Source organism: Egretta garzetta, unplaced genomic scaffold (genome assembly GCF_000687185.1).
Source record: "Egretta garzetta isolate BGI_Z169 unplaced genomic scaffold, ASM68718v1 scaffold439, whole genome shotgun sequence".
Classification (NCBI taxonomy): domain Eukaryota; kingdom Metazoa; phylum Chordata; class Aves; order Pelecaniformes; family Ardeidae; genus Egretta; species Egretta garzetta.
The window spans coordinates 2,209,105-2,226,158 of NW_009260803.1; the positions used below are offsets into that span (position 1 = coordinate 2,209,105).

General features: G+C 38.6%; 1 protein-coding gene across 1 annotated transcript in view; it reads right to left on the reverse strand.

Annotated features, from left to right (window-relative positions):
* ERBIN (erbb2 interacting protein) overlaps nt 1–17,054 on the reverse strand; it is a 124,504-nt gene extending 107,450 nt beyond the window's left edge. The window contains 1 exon segment of the mRNA XM_035902277.1: nt 16,982–17,054. The gene's annotated coding sequence lies outside the window, so the exon portion shown is untranslated.

The following is a 17,054-nucleotide window of genomic DNA, read 5'->3' on the forward strand; positions in this document are numbered from 1 at the left end:
ACATATACACATATACCTAAAGAGCAGTGTCCAACTTGTATTGTAATCACACAGAATAAATAAATGTAAAAATATCTATACAGTTATCTTCCATGTTTGCCCAGAATTTTAAGACATGACAGATGCACCGACACCAGACTTTAACCTCTCAAAAGTCTCTCTGACTCTTCCCCGAAAGAGACAAGACTGTCTATACCACCCGAAAAGAAGTCTACTTCTTTTAACTACTACATGGGAAAAACCCAGAAGAAAGGTAACTTGAAAAAACAGAAAAAGTGAATGCAGTTCATAGTATTTCAATCAAATACTCACTTGGAGGGGGAGGAATGAATACAAACATGAAGTTATGCCAATAAAAAGATACACATGCCTCAGGTTCAGAGTTGATTCCCGTTTACCATGCTCTAGATTCTTATTACAGATAGACTCTCACAAATTAAGTAGACGCATGCAGGAAACATGAAAAAAAAATATAATTATTTCATGCTCATTTGCAAGGTCAACAGACACTTCATTTTTTAATTCTGAATTGGACTCTGAATGCAATTTTTAATAAAAATCCTAGTATACTTTGAATCTGGCATGTGGCAGAAGGGAAAACCAAACCAGACTGCACCATATTTTATCTTATGAAACCAAGTCTTGGTTTCATAAGATTAAATTTCAGTCCCAGAGAATTTAGTATCATTACAGGAGTTCCTCCCCAGTATATAGAAGATCACCATTTGGAAGCTACCTTAAGGAACCAATTCACTATCTCCAGACCCTGCATACGTTCATCATTGTACTACACAATTTGAAATAAAAACTAACACATCAATTATCTTCTCCAACCTAACATTCAAAATAATTTAGGACTTAATGTATTCTGTTGAGCTTTGTTTCCACCCTTGCACACTAGGAAAATAAATTCTTCTCCAGCAATCACTGTTTCCTCTGATGTGCTACATGAACTAAGTTATCGTTCAACCAGAAGATACACAGTTATTTTGCAAATTAAAGAGCAGGACATACAAAAGGCAACTACTGGCATGAGAAAGAGCTCCTTATCTGCCTAAGGATGTTTTCAAAACTATCCATTTGACAAGTTACTACTCCAGTAAGTAGGCAATGTCCAGCAAAGCTTTGCTCGCAGAATAATTGCTGCTAACACTGGTGTGACTGAAGAAGGAAAAAGTCCACTCAACTCAACTTAAATGTTTCTCATGTAGTGGCTCCGAGAAATACATTGCAGGGAACAGCAATGTAAACTCAGGTCTCAAGAAATTAATTTTACTTGAGACTACAGGAACCAGGATACTTTTCCCCCTTCTATTAGAGAGGGGACAAAAACTCCCTAGTGCTTTTCTACATCACTCCACTCTAGTCTCTTCTGAGAAGCTGGGATGAGCACAGTATGGGAAAGTCTTAAAAAGCTGGTACCGACACAGGAATAATCTGCTGCTGTCTACCTCATGGCCATCAATGCCACCTCCTCCGTGGCTTGACCCTTCTGGGAGAGAGCAGAGAAAGATCAGTAGCTTTGTCACCTGCACTTCGTAAGTGCAGGAGAGCCAAGTGAGACTGTTACAGCATACATGGCCCCACGTCACGGTCACTCAGCACCCTGACATCCAGGCAGTAAATTTCCCAGCTGATTTTAGAATCATGAAGCTAAATGCCTTTTATTCTTCCATCCCTCACCTCCTAATTGTGTTGCACCTTTAATCCCTCCATGAATTAAGGTGGTGCTACATTGCCCTTCGGAGAGGAAACAGTAAAATATAGTTACTGGCACCCCACGTTATCAGTGACAGACATTTCTAATTGCATCATTGTACCAGTGATAACTCATAATGTATAAACTTGTTTACCAATCATACTGACTGTCCATCACCCGTCAGTTCTCCATTCATACTAGCCTTGGGATCTAACTTGAAAGCAGAGCATACCACATTCAAATACTGTTGACCTATAAATTCAACCAAGAGATCCCTCCAGACGGTGAAAAATATAAAGCCACCAGAAATCCCTAGAAACTAAAGAAACTAGATATAGGAGTCTCAGAAGCAAACTTTCAGGAAAAAAAAGAAATAAATGCTTCTTCTTCTTTTCCAATTTCAGTTCTGACTGTGGTTAGTTACTTCCAACCCCTGCAGCAATTACAAACTATTTCACAGATAGGTATGGAATTCCCAGCCTACTGTCAATGTCTAAAAGTCAACCTGCAAATGGCAAAAAAAAAGCAGGAAAGATAAGGGTGGTACAATTTAAATCTGCCCAAAAAGACATAAAACTGGGTAAGTATTCCAGTTTTTAACTGCACTTCTGACTTTTATGGAAGGATTATTGAGGATCAAATCAGTGATGAAGAAAACAACAACATTTACAGTTACTGTGATCAAGTGAAAGATTATTCCAAACCAGCAACTGGAACTCAAGAGGCAAGGTAATTCCCACCGTGCTTAATACGAACTAGGCTCTTCTTTTCTAAAGAAAGAGCAAGGCCTGCTTTCCCTTCACACCTGCCTTTTATTAAATCTTAAAACTAGGCATTGCATAACCATACCACAAGTCCAGTCAGTAACTGTCCCAAAAAGCCTAACCCTGCAAGATATCAGGAGATTCTTTTTCTAATTACATCAGCTTGCTCATCAACTCACTGACCTCCAACATCAAGTCTTCACCTATGAAGCAAAGGACCCACGCAGGAAGGAAAGAGGGAGCATACTGCCTACTGTCAGAGGAGATGCAGCACAATGTAAGACTATACATTCAGTCACAGGCTTTCTAAATCAAGGTTCCTTTAAAAGTAAAGTGAAAACATCGTTATTACTGACATTTTTCTCTTAGTATCAAACATATGTATCAAAAAAACCATACACAAGCAGAGTTTAATGCTCATAACAGCACATTCCAGTAGCAAAATTTATTCCTATAGGCCGCATATTACAATTCAGTCTGCCTTGGATTCATGGCTTTGGTAGGTTTTTTCCTGAAAGAATCAACCAGTGAAGACAAGAAGTTTGGAAAGGGGATGGGAGGAGTAATTCTAAAAAATACTAACCATACCAAATATCTCCAGGCAACCAAGAAGAAGCAAAGGCACTCAAGTTAGGTCAGTAAATAGTTATGGTCCAGACAGTGACTATGTCAGCAGTTCATGTTCTATATTCTGAGTTTAGAACTGAAAGAAATATTTACAGGATGTGGTCTCGTTAACTGGAAGACATCCTTGCTCAGCAAGTGCTGCACATGTTTTTGCAAAAGAAGTCAATTACTTGGCTACAAAGCAATGTTTTACATTCATAAAAGGCTTGAGGGAATAGGATTAAAGTATACAAATGGATCAGCACCCACAAAATGGTAAGTTAAATATTTATTTACACTTACTTTCTTTTAACAAAAAAACCCTCTTAAATTCCAAAGTGACCAATACATGAAGTTGCCTTGTCAAGGAATGCTCATGATAAAGAATTTCAGTTGCTCAGCTGGGGCTAATTGCCATATTAAGGTTTAAAAAAAGAATTGTAGAAAAAAACTCAATTACTATCAACCTGTAATTCAAAGCCTGAATATTGAATAGATTTGTAAAAAGAAAAAAAAAAAAAAAAAAAGACTCAAGATACACAACAGGGCCACTGATCTAGATTCACAAGATGCACCTCAAACTTCCTATAGCATCAAAAGCTACCACTTTACAGTAGGTGATGCCCACTACTTACAGTAGGATGCACCCCACTTCCAATCTTACAGAGGATTTCTCCCATATGAAGTCCATATAAGACAGTTCCTGTTAACCCTTAGGTGTTTTGACAGAAAGCAAGTCTAATAATTGGTATGGATGAAACCAGTTTCTGCAGTACATGCAAGCTTCTCATCCAAATTCTTCTACTGAAGAACACATCACCCACCTGAAAAATACACCTAACAGTAAATCCTGATTGGAAGAAATAGACTTAAAAAAAAAAAAAAAAAAAAAAAAAAGTCTTCCATGATGCTGTCTTTTGGCCTGCTCCCAAGTCAACATTACCAGTGCCTTGGAAAGCCAAATGAGAAGGGACACGCTTAGGAAGAAACCACAAGAAAGGATGAAACAAAGCATAAAAGCGTAACAGCCAATATACTTTTAAGTCACATCAATTATACGTCATGTCTAATTAAATCACACAGATTAGAATTGCACTGTAAAGTACCTTAAAAAAAAAATCAATATAATGGAGAGGTAACAAAAGAGATACTGGGTAAATCCAAGAAGTTGTTTCTACAATGCTATCAACAGCACAGAAAGATGTTAGCAGAAAATTTGGAATGAACTCCAAAGAAGGAAAAAAATTTAGCAGACTCCATAGCCTTCCTGTCTATTAAAACCTGAAATGGCAAAGTCTTTAATGAGAGTTTAAGTTTGTCAAATAGTGAGAAAAGACAACGTATTGTAACTGTCACAAGTGTACTGCAATTTGCCACCATTTACAGGTTCCGAACAGCAAAAGACAGACTTGTATTAAGATGAGGTTTTGTGGAACTGCATTAAAATTATGATAGTAGCAAGTCCAACCTGAACACAGATGAGTGAATGAATTTCCAAGTTCATTTGGAAATTAATTCCTGTTACTAATGATGACAAAGACTGAACTAGGAATAAGTTTTTAACTAGATATTCCACACTGAAAATGTCAGCAAACCAGGCCAAACTGTAGAGAAATAACAGATACCTCTAAAGTGGAGGGAGGAGGTGGACACCCATAGATACTTGCTAAGGTGCACTGGAAGTACATTTCAGAAACACTAAGGGACAGAAGGAAAATATAGCCCCGATAGTACATTTCTCTGCGGTATTATTTCTGGTACTGCCTACAATTCAGTAGCTACAGAACAGAGCTGTAGCCACTGATATCTGGGAGAGGAGTAGAAACACTGGAATGAATCGTGCTTGAGTGGGTCAGGCCTCCCTTTGGCTGACAGGACCATTATTCATTTGTGAAACAAAATTCAGTGATTAGAATGCAGACAGACACCATGCTTCCCAGAAGAATGAAGTCTGAGAAGGAGGACAGCTCCTGTATACCTGAACATATTTTCTAGAGATTCTCCCACAACTATCCCAAAGAAGGTTGAGACCAGACAAATTAACACACATTGCAATAAGGGAAGAGAGGCGGACTGCTGGAACAAATCCAAAAGCACACAAGAACCCAGATGATGTGGACCTAGACACAAACAAGCAACACAGAAGTTGTTTTGGACCACACGCCTCATCTCTCAGCAGATGAGCACATCCTTAGTTGGTGGTATCGCTACTATGGGACAGCTAAAAATTTCAGGGAGCGGAAAGGGTAGAATTTAGAACAGAAAAAGAGACACCAGCATCTCCTCTTTCAGTCCAGGAGACAAGAACACATCAAGTTTCCACTCTGCTTCACATCTGAGCTCTTAGTACCACAAAAAAAAAAAAAAAAAAAAAAAAAAAGCAAAAAAAAAGCACAGAAATGCTGATAATTATGGCCTCTGCTACTGCCAGGCTTCAGGTTAAGCTACTTTATTATCAGCTAGGAAAAGAAAACACTTGTCCTCACTCCCTCCCCTCTTTCAGGGATCCATCACTTCATACACAACACAGAACAACACTAAGGACCTTATGTCACTAAAATTAATTTTTAACTGTATGTCTAATCATAGTGATAGAAGAGAAGAAACAAACGAGACAAAAACATTCAGAAAGGACAAGCAAAATTGCTTAGTATTACTTCATTGCTCTGGGTTTAAGAGAGCTATAAAAATCAAGGCTTTCAAATAATTTCAGAGAAGAAAAATCTATGCAAAATATTAGTTAGAAACTGATCAGATGGAATTACACTTCTACAGAGGCATGTATATTTCTGTCAATGCGATTTTTACTATCATTGCCTTCCAACTAGGAGGAATCAAAGTGACTAACACCTCCTTTGCAAACAAGGAAGTAATACGCAACAGAACATGCTCTGCCCTAGGCTTGTTTCTTTATCATAATAAAATCCTACAATATTTGTAGCTATATGTAAGTGTTCCCACTTCCTGTCATTAGAGTTTGAGCAGAAGCAACATCCTTTACTTTTTATTGTCATCAACCCTGGCCTTCTACCTGCAGTATCAAGCAATTACATACAACTTTCATAGGGATGTAAAGAAACACACAAGCTACCAGCCCCCTCCGTCCCCTCCGTCCCCCCAAAAAAAGGTAAAAAAACCCACACTGAAAACAAACACCACCCACCCCCACATTACCCTTTTTCCTATACAGCCCCCCTATTGATAGCCTCCTTGTTTCAATTTCCATCTACAGCATATGTTAACCAAAAGAAAAAATAGGGTATGGGGAAACAAATGGTAGTGAAAATACTGGAAGCCTAAGTCAGCAGTTGGTATTTAATACTACTATCAATACAAGAAGTCCTTTTTAACCCCTTAATTGAGAAAAGAAGCCAGTTTTGAAAAACATAACTACCACATTCTGTTTCACTCGAGTGTGATATTTTTATTCATTTGACATATGTTGCTTCCTGAACAGATTCAATGTATTTTGGCATTCCAGAACAAAAAACTGCTCTCATCATGTTTGGCACTTCATGTACAATGCAGCCAGGAAGCCACTCCTTAGACTATGCAGCCATCTGCAGCAGATACCAAAGGTTTTTAAACAAGCAAGCTGCACTGCTGTAAATATGCAGTATTTCAATACAGAAGAAAATTCTCATCTATTAACCAGACCTTCCAACTAATTGCCTGCAGATAAATTCAGGCAATCTGCATCACATAACAGTTGAGCAAAAAGGAAAGCAGAAAGGGAAAAAAAAAAAAAACCACAACCTATTTCTTATCAGAAGATTCCTGGTTAATTATCTTGCTTTCTAAATTGTGTGGTCAATATATTCCAACAAAACAGTCCCTGATGCTCTGGTTTACGTGCACCCCCCCAAAAAAAGTAATTGCCCCAATTCCTAGCTAAACCTAGGATGGATCAAACAGAGGTCAGAAGAACACAGCAGGCCCAAAACAATAAGAGACTCTGAGATACAAAACAAGCAGAGGTTGGGTATGCAGCAGGAGGAAAAGGAACCACACTCAAAACCCTCTAGCTAGTAAGACGGATAAACTGCCCAGAACTGTTGCACCAAATCTAGACAGGTTACACAATTCAATCTGTGGTGACAGGAACACAAGTAGAAACACATCCATAGACCAGAGTTCAAGAAGAGGAGTGCCACAGATATATGTACGCACTCCCCATTTTGGGACTGTCAAATGTCAAAAAAAAAATATATCCTATGAAAAAACACTCATAAAGATGCACCCTGACAATTAAAACGCTACGCAGTGCCCTAATGAAAGTCACTACTTAAAGAAATAGCAGATAGAGCTGGACTTCCATTTTGCTTTAGAATACTTCTCCCTTAAAAAACACTTCTGTCTGACTCGTGTTACCCACCTCAACAAGCCAGTTTGCGTTTTGCTCTTATGTTTGTTTAGTATAAAATGCAGTACTAAAACCAGTAAGCTTTTATTTACAATGCTACTTTACAAAGAATTTTAATGTGATACACCTTTTTCACTGTGATAAGGTGTAGCCACTATTCCTATAAAGAGCAAAAGTTAAAAAAATATCAGTATTCTCCAGATTCTAAGCATCTTCTCCCTCTAGTTCATACAATAATTATGACGTGTATTAGCTCAACATTATTCTCAGCAGTTTTAGAAGTTACCATCCTGGGCAAATAAAGGAATCCCTGAACTGTACCTCTTTTTTTTTCCCCTACATTCATTTTACAACTGATACATAAATCCTGATCCATTCCAATTAGCTGCTCACAATTGTGATGCACAGAAATCACTCTTCTTTGCATTAACTGTGTTTCTAACTACAAGACTCTTCATGTCTCCCATGTGGCGAAGCACCATTATTCTTGTCCTCTATTTACTGAGCTTTGCTCTCACAACGCGCATTTGATTTTTGCCAACTTATAATCTCTTTTCACTCCCAACAGAGTAATGAAGCTTTTAAGTTAATACTTTTTGTACTGAATTATTTTCTCTTCACTTTTGTTCCTCTAAGCCAACAGATGTTGATTAAAGAAAAAAGAAGAGCTGTTATTTTTATTTTACTACGTCAGGCACTTTGGAGATCAGATCCGCAACTGTTACAACAAAATTAACAGAAGGCTATTCTTGAATGGTTTCCAACATATTTTTACCTCTTTAGATAGGAAAGAATGATAGTTCACTGCTTACAATAAAAAAAAATAAGAATTACTTGGAATTTATTAAAGTGCCGTTACCAGCGTAGATAATAATTCACTACCTAAAGTCAAAAACAAGTTTTCCACCTGACAGGAGGTTTAAGTAGGACTAAAATTCTTCTTTCCCATCACAGTGCAAATTATAGCCTCAAAGCTGAATTCCAAGTTGATTTAATAATAACTCAGCTCAAAGTGTTACTTAACTTCTGACATCCTGTGCTTTCCAGCAAGATAAAAAAAGAGGTACAATACTACTTTGACACTATTGGAAGTAAAAAGTGGGACAGTGCCACGCTGATTTGCTATATTAACATGTCAGCCTCTTTTTCTCAGAATAGGAAAACGGAACTGAATAGCACAATGTAGAAATTTCAGAAAATTTCATAACTGTGATTTCAAATAATTTGAATTGTCCAGTACATACTTCCCTTCAGACTTTTCAAAGATTAAAAACAAGTTAATACAAGTTTGGGGAAAATGAGTAATAGTCTGATTTTGAGTGAAGGTTATTCCTCTGTAGATATTTTATACTCTGAAGCTGACATTTAAAACCTTGTCAGGATTTAACACAAATGGAATGATGGGTCATCTATGGATCTAAAATGAGAAGATATAGAGTCAGTGCAAATAGGCAGGGACTCACTCCATCACAGATGAGAGAAAGTAAGCACCATTTTTAGAAGCTTAAGGAACAATTTGTTGGTTCTTGATCAGTTGGTTTATGTAGAGGGAGAAGAGAAGCAAGAAAGAGGATGAGAAAAAAGTATTAAAGACGTGTTTCTCTCCCATCCCATAACACTTTCTTTTAATCTGTTCCATTGGCAGGGCCACAGTCTTTCCCTTAAGGCAACACAGGCTGCTGCTGCAAAAGCAATTCAGTAACACGGGTGTCTTGAAAGGCTACAGTACATTTGAAATCTTGACAATACCTCTCCCCACAGCTCCCACACATTTCCCACAGGAAAATGCCACAGAAATGTTTGCCTGTTCCACTGTCTTTCACTAGTAAGAGTAGCACTGCAAAAAGCACACAGGAATGCAATGATCCTCAGCACTTCTTCTGCTTTGCTTCAGGAAAACAAGACAATATGTGCTCCTTGAAAAAACATAGGAACTCACCCAGATAAACACAAGCAGAAGAGTAAATTAGTCTCATCTGAATCTATTAAAATTTATTTTAAGTCTATCTTGCTTTTCTAGTAGTTGTATTGTTTATATTGTCATTTTTTAGACAAAATCTCTGGTACTGGACCCAAAGCATTAATGGCTAGATTAAAAATAATGCACTGGACAAACAGGATTTTCTAATAGCCAGAGAAAGCTTCCTGCTCCACAACACATTGTTCAGAAAAAAAAAAAAAAAGTCTCCTAAAAGAAGACACAAATAAAATATTTTATAGTTAAACAATAGTATAGTAAAATAGCAAAAGTTTGATAGCTTCTCCCTCCCCCACATCAACACTTCTGATCTTATCCATCAGAATCAGAGCCAGATGGCTTGCCACATTTAGAGTTCCAACTGATTTCCCCTTCCTGTCACATAACCAGAAAGGATGGAAACACGCAGGTTTAGCTATCATCTTCTCTTCTGCCTTAGCTTAGTTGTTACCTTGTTTTTAATACTTTCCCAACACACATACGTGAACCAACAAAACTGACCTTAAAGTAAAATTCTAGGTTTGTTCTAAATATTATTTTCTCACATTCCACACTAAATTCCCTCTGCCTGTAAATCTGCCCAGGAGGAGAGGATTCATTAATTACTTAGAATAAGTCACCCTGTTTACTAAAGCAAAACTGAAATAAATGGTATAAAGGCTTGATAGCTACATATCAGAAAGTTGTGAACTTTTGAATTCTTTCCTTCAGTGATGAACTTTATCACCAAAACATAAAGCACCTCAGAAATTAAATGACCCGCAGCTCCAGGGTTAACATCACATATGACTGTGTGACCTGAAGTAACCCAAAATGAGCATATTCTCCTAAAAGGAGCTAACTACCATGCTGACATTCCAGGTCGCCACAGACTAATTTGCCAAGGCAAGCAAACGTACCCGCCGCAGGGTATCAGTGGCATCAACAGCTGTCTGCACATTCATTTCCTCCTTCAGGTACACACACCTCATAAGCCCAAGTGGAAATGAAGTAAATTCAACACCTGCATATTATACTCTGTAGCATGAGCATGGAAAGAGAGTACTTACAGGGTATTTAAGTCACAAAAGATTTAGACTGCTATGCTGCCATAGTTTCCAGTTTACTTTTACTGAAAATACAGGCCTCAACCTTGTAAATACTTCTGCAGCCAAACATGCATAAGCACATACAGATTATTAAGCATAACATTTCCACAGAGGAAAAAACCCCTATGATTTGAATTAGTATCATTTTTTAAGAGTTCTCTGATACCCAGTTTCAAATATAAACCTCCATGCTACCCTCAGGGTTACCTGTAAGTAAAGACAGATCTATAGTAATTTGATCAAATTGCTGACAATTGGGTTGATCTTCTCAACTATTATTTCTCCCCTCATAGGAAATAATGCCAGAATGACTACAGTCACACAGGGGGAAAAGCAGCAGCCTTCAAAAAGCTTCTTAGTGGCCTACCAGAAGTCTTCCAGACAAGCCTGGAAACACTTTCCACCATCCAAACACTTAAGATGATGTCCATAGTAATTTTGGATGACTGAACCTGTGACTGACATTGACAGGCATTTGGCATTGCATTTCAGACATTTGTTCAGAGGTACTGATGTAGCTCAAAGCATCTATGCCCTCTTCTCTCCTTCTTAGGAATCTTGGAAGGTATGTACCAAAAAACTCCAAGGACAAAGGAGGGCAAGGAAGTCTGAAGAAGTAATTCCTGCAACTATACTAAACTTAGAACTCACATTATGGGACAGAGGAAGAACATGAAACCTTTCTTCTAGAACTGTCTGGGAAGACAAAGCCCCCCACGCAGCTGCAACAGGAACTTCTCATGGCAACTAAGGTTGAAAACTGAGAAGGCTCCAAAGGCAGCAGTGAACCTCAAAGCACAGTACTTCAGACACCACGACCATCCATTCTGCAGCTACCTTTAACATGCTAACAAAACTTCAAATATTTTTAATTTAGTTATTAACAGTGGAGCTTTCCACACCAGGGAGAATAAGGCCCTGGCCACTTCACAGGGAGATACCACTCATTCCAAAGTAAGAGTTAAACTGCAAGTATTTAATTTCAAGTATTTTAACTTTTACTAACACTTCAAACTACTTCAGAGCTTCTTCTACTCCTAAAGTTAGCTCCAGACAACTGGCAGAAGTAGCAGCCACTGAGCACTAGGAGCTCACAGGAAGACAACTATACCCCAACCACCTACTCCAGAAGTCCAATTTAAGTTCCCAAGAACACAAAACTCAACACTCCTAAAACAGTTACTTCCTTCCTACCTGTTTTTTCCTAGAAAGGAAATTCTATTCAAACAGCTGCCATCTCTCCTACTGGAAGCATGTGATAGTCCAGAATAGTCAGACAATTCACTGTCTGGACCATGCCTATATCCCTATTCATTCTACCCCAGACAACTTCATGATGGGGTCTACAAGACGTGAAGCACAGCACTGTATCCACTGAACTATGCAGACTTGGAAAATTCACTGTGCTTAGAAAACCTGTTTGTTTGGAAAGGGAGCCCATGCACCCAGTGAATTCCTAACTGATCACTCTGAAGATACTGATCTATGGTTTCTTCCAGTTATTATTCTCACAAAATATACTTAAATAAAGCAATCTTAAAGAATGTTTGCTTTTAGCAGTTGTCTTACTTTGCATATATAATACAGCCTTATGCTTGCAGAAGTCAATTACACAAAAGCGTGAAAGTTTGAGAAACCATAGTTCTATTTACAAAAGATGCAAGAATATATACTGGGTATTTAAAAATTGAGACACTACAAAAAAACTTGTGCATTTTAAAATCACCTACCTTCTTTCTGGTAGCTTTGCTCTTGCAGGGACAGAAGTTGTCCTTACTATCATAAGTAATCTTTAGGGTTTAGCCTGCGCCTAATCATTGGATGGATATAGAACAGAGGAAGGCACAAATTATTCCTCTGCTTTCCTTAATCCAAGTTGTCTACAAGACTCGATACCTAACATTTTCTTGGCCATGCCAAAAAATAGGATTGAAGAGTATGGCCAACCCATTCATTATCTACTGAAGTGGATAAAGAGGAGAGGAGGGTACATACTATCTTATCTAACAAGATTGAGCCTTCAAATGCAAGAAGCTCCAGAGGCTTGGTTACCTTCTGACATTATTACAAGTTCCAGAACAGCCAAGATCGTTCACATTGTTCTCAGACTCTGCTTAAACATCACTTTTTGTTCCTGTGTGTATAATGATCACTTAGTATCAAGTATCTACAAATTAGTTCCAGATACAGAAAGAATGAATCTACTTTTCAACTTGAACTACCCTAGGGAAGCTAGTCACAATGCTGATGTTCTCCAACACAAGTACACTGGGGTTTGGTTTCATTTAGACCAAGAGGTTTGTTTAGCTTTATTTCTCAATCATGCAAAGTCACAATGTATTTTTAAAGGTGGAAGGTGCAATGTAGTGTTCAAACGCCATGCTCTGTATCACCTTCAGGGGAAGTACAGGTGAAACTGAACATAGTAGTAAGCCAAATACCCATATTGAAATGTAAGCATCAGAGAAACAAGTCTTTTAAAAAGAACTGGTAACTAATGAGGCAGAGCAGCAGAAAAAGCAGAATTATCCCATGATTACTCATAATAAAAATACTACCAATGCCAGCATAACAATACTCACTTCTTCAATTTTTCTTAGGCAGATGATAAGATTTATAAATACCTCCTAAATCAGCGTCCTTACTTCCAAACCTTAGTATTTATAAGGTTTTACTCACGTGAGCACTATATTCTTAATGAGAACTGAAGGCTGTATTTCAATAAAGTAATCTTTTTACAACAAAAAAAAATCTGCAAAAAATCCCACACCCATCTTGTCATTCGAGCAGTCAAGTTCATATATCACCTGTCCCCTTATAATCTTAAACTCAATAGAATCCCTTAACAATTAATTGTTACTGAAGGCAGCATTATTGAGGCCCAGTAATTTTTACTGACAATTAATCGGCAGGAGACAGCGTGCCAGCTGTGCTGATACAGTGGGGCTACACATGCCACCGTCACAGCTGGAAACTGCAGTGGCACGCTGCAGCTGCTCCCCAAGAGAACTATAAGGACTGTGGGAAATCCACATTTCAAGTTTTGACAAGGCCCCACCCCACCGAAAACATACTTCTTGTCCAGAACTGGACCAGAGTATGCCGTGCGAATACCCACAGAACTGTTCACAGGTTACCCACAACAGTAGCAAAAAGATATTCCCTATGAATTCAAAACATTAAGCAGAACCCCAATAATCAGTTCAACTTTTAGAAGGTGTAGAAGACATAACCTATACCTCTCAAGTGTGCACTGGACTTCACAGTTGTTCCAAAGACACTAAGCCAGCAATGTAACAGGTTACCACAAACACTGCACTGTCTAAATGGAGTTATCTACAGACTATTTACCACACAAACTGATAAACATGTTACCTTCAGAGTTTTCATTTTGACATGAAAAGTGTTGTCTGACATATTGTTTTACCTACTTGAAAGTTGACAAGGTAAAATAGCAACGTTTCTAAATCTTCATTTTCCAAATAATTCACATTTGGCTACCTGTATCAACTGTCACCATTGACATTTGCATGCTCACACAGGAATACAGTCTACTATTTTCATATCCTTAACAGTAGCTTTTCCATCAACTCAACTAGTTACTCGTTTGGAAAAGGTTAGATTTATAATTCCTCTACATGGAGTAAGTGTCAGACCCTCCTTTCACAAATCGGGTTATTCCATAGGCAGAATCTGCTGAAGAGATGTCATATCAACCATTTGATCTTCACATAACATTTTCCCTAGAAGATTTTCCTTTTTGCTCAGGAGCAGGAAGGACAAAAACAAAACAACAAAGCAGACAGCCAGTGATTCATTGCACCCCTACAGGAAAGCTGAGTTGAGGAATTTGTTCCCATCCCCTTCTATTTCTAGAACCTACTGGTAACATGCTACGTATAACACGTTACATATGTGCAAGCCTCTCCTTAGCTTTGATGTTCCAAGCATGCCTCTTTTATGCCTGGGACTACAGACTCTGAACGAACTCCACTGAGGACAAATCTTAACACTGTTTTCTTACACCACCAGCTTAATATACTATGCAACTTTCAATCAATAATACTTTCTCCACAGAGCCCCCTCATCAATTCTTGCCATAATGTGACGTGCAAATGGATACCCTATAGAGCACTACTTTTATACCAAACATTTTTTACTGGGCAGCTTTATGAATAAGACAATTCTATTTTAACTTATCTCATAATCATCCTAATGACAATCACATCCCATAGTCTGCCATATGCTGTAACTTCCAGCTCTTTGCTTGCAAGCATACCTATTTCAAATTACCGATGTTTACTTGAGCTTAATTTAATTCATGAGCAAGAAACAGCCAGGTCAAAAGAATGTTTCCTGAAGCCATCGACACATACCTATGGAAGCATTGCTTCAAGCAACATAAGCTACCATGTGTACACTTAAATCATTTTATTCGTAACATGATTATCAATGTCAGAGTGATTTTTAGTCAAGATGGTTGATCTCGAGAAAGAATACACTCCTTCATAACTCCTAAACTATGTTAATGACATGAATGGCATTCTATGATATAATCATTAGCTGTAAGCAGTACTGAATTGCACTTTCATCATTAAAAAAGGCCTTATCCATAGCTACCATGGTGACAAAACACTAGCGTAAAAAGTTGTGGCTCCACTACAAGGATCTATTCTTCTACATGGCTTTGAAAAATATCAAGTGCATCATGAGAAACACAAAAGGTCTGAAAAGAAACAAAATTGCATCCATTACGAACACAGTGGTTTACAACTAAATTTGTCATGCATTGCTACAATTCCCCACTCCACCCCCAATCCCCCCCACCCCGCCCCCTCCAGAATCTCAAGTCATTATTGGGACTGAAACACTGCTTTGGAAAGTGATCATTCTTTGTAAAAGGATTACTCTACTTAGACTTCATTGCTTCTCTGCCAAGCATCAGCCATATAAGGAAACCAAAGTTCACTGCCATTTATTTTGTTCAGACCTTTCTGACGCCCAAGAATAACCCTTACTGCTGCCTGGAAAGGTAAGTCTATAAATTTCAAGCCAAATCATTTACTTGTTTTCAGCCACAAAAGCCACTATAGGTCAGTTAAATGTTAACATTTTTCCCCCTCACAGTATATCAGACAGAGTATATCAGACAGTTGGATTACTGACTTTCTCTTCAAATGCTACATTACTTGATGCTGTTAAAGAATTACATTATGTAGGAGCATTGAAAGTTTCGCACAGAAATTACTTTGTCCAAGCCTCACAAACACCAACACATTTCAGACACTTGAGGGGCTGAAGCACACACATCCTCTCTGACCAACACACTGCTTTTGAGTTTGACAAACAGGAACAAAAATTTAAATAAGCTCACACGGAGCTACGGCTTCTAGCTCATTTTGAACATTCGCAATACGAGAAATTCCTTGCCTTCACAAAAGAACTAACCAATAATTGCCTCTCTGAGGCATGCGAAATGGATCTGTGGTGAGCAGTATCGCTTTCACTACATACAACTAGTTAGCTGGTGTAACTTCACAAGCACCAGCAGTACAAAACCTTACACCAAAACTTCGCATTTCTTTTCCCCTCTAACAGCTTCAAGTGGGATGCCTTTCAAAAATGATAAAGGAGAAAGTGGTAACCAAAACCAAACAAGGCTACGTTAACTCAGAGGTTCAACTGCACTTTTAAGAAGTCAGACCACTAGCTAGCTTTTTTTTTTTTCTTTAAATGGAGGTTCTTAAGATAAAGTTGTGCAAGGAGCAAAATGCAATACAGACCTCTCCTATACAAGCTGAAAAATATGCGGTCCAACTCGTCATCTTGAGGACGGAGATGGGGCGGAAGGGAAGGAAGAGAGGTGGCGGCAGCAGTCGAGGGGAAAAACTGCGACAACATTTACAGAGGACTACCAGAGCACATTTTTATAACAAAATTTAAAGCTCTCTTGAATAAGATCGGCCAGACGCTAACTGGTAATCCAGAAAACAAGGTGGAAGACAAACAAGAAGTGGCAGACACAGGCATCGCCAAGCCTCAAGATCTTTCCATTAAATAAAAGATACTACCTCCTCTAGGACTTACTTATTTCCCGAGAAGTTAATTAGACTCGCAGGGTTAGCAAGCGTTTTGGAAGGGAAGGGGCTGAAGCAAGCGCAGTCACGGAGTCAGTGTTTCAGTTCAATACCTTCTCCGACCGAACAAAGAAACTTCTGTCTCCGAGGAGCTTAAAAACTTTCGCTCTCCCCAGGCTCCTTCCTCAGCCTCCATGAAACCAGCCACTACGTTCATAACAAACAGCGTTTCGGCGAGAGGGTGAGAAACACAAAGGACAGATAGACTGTGCAGGGCGGAAAACACAGAAAAATAAAGGCCAAAAACAGGATATCGAAATGAAGCGTGAACTCCTTCCTTTTTCCCCACCCCCTTCACCAGAGGAAGGATTTTTCTGCCGCTGCTCCCTAAGCCTTCTCCATTTACCTTGTCTGTCGGGCGCCCGAGCCAGCTCCAGCAGGCAGGAGTTTCTTCCGAGCCCAAGGAAATGTATTAAATC